This window comes from Condylura cristata, unplaced genomic scaffold, assembly GCF_000260355.1.
Source record: "Condylura cristata isolate star-nosed mole 26May11 unplaced genomic scaffold, ConCri1.0 scaffold00037, whole genome shotgun sequence".
In the NCBI taxonomy this organism is placed as follows: Eukaryota; Metazoa; Chordata; class Mammalia; order Eulipotyphla; family Talpidae; genus Condylura; species Condylura cristata.
Window position 1 is genome coordinate 10870844 of NW_004567138.1, and position 931 is coordinate 10871774.

The window sequence follows — 931 nt, forward strand, 5'->3', positions numbered from 1 at the left end:
CCTTCCTCGATGCCATTTCATGAATGTTACTGGAACCCAAGGATGTCCTGTAGGTGATAAAACAGAAATACACCCTCTCCCCCTTATTGAAATTTCTACAGATCCCAGCCAAGTTGGTCCTTGCAGGGGGTAGTGATACAAGACCAAGAGCCTAGGACCTGCTTCAGCTGGGATGAAGTGTTGTGAGGCCAGAAACATTAGAAATGAAATGTTGCTCCACAGCTGTTAGGCTGGAGGAATTACAGGTTAAGAAGGTAAAAAGTAAATAAAGCTTTGCTCCTGTGGGGGCAAGTTACTCTCTGGATCCTTCCTTTTTGGTTTTAAAAGTTGTAATTCAAGAATTTTTTGTTTTGGAGTAACTTTTATAAGTTTTTTATAATTAACTTAACAATTTCCTTTTTTATTCCCTGAAGGAGGCAGGTAATCATGTTTTTTGTTTCTATGGCCAGAGTCTTGGAGTTGTGAACTCCACTAGGGTCAGTGTTAGGAACCTATTAGAATATGTTAGGTTTTCAGAGATATTCTACAAGGAAGGAGAGGAGAATGGGATCCAAACTGGGGTGGGAAGAGCACACGGGGCTATGGTGATGGTGAAGTAGTGGTGGGAAGCCCACAGGGATTACAACCGAGATGAAAACACACAAAATGAAGAATGATGCAAAATATATGTACATATAATTTTTAAAAAGGAATATAGTAGGTTTCAAGAAGTCTTATGTATTTTTACAATACTTTCATTAGTTTACATTCACATAGAAAAAAATAACAATTTTTTAACACTGTTTTTTTGTGAGATATCAGTATACCCAGATCGATCTAAAGTTATACAAGGGAAATGTTTTTATTGTCTGTAATAGAAGTCCTTTTAAGATAAAGATGCTAATATTTTAGAATTTTTTTATATCAGAGAAGTTGTCACAGTATAAAAAAA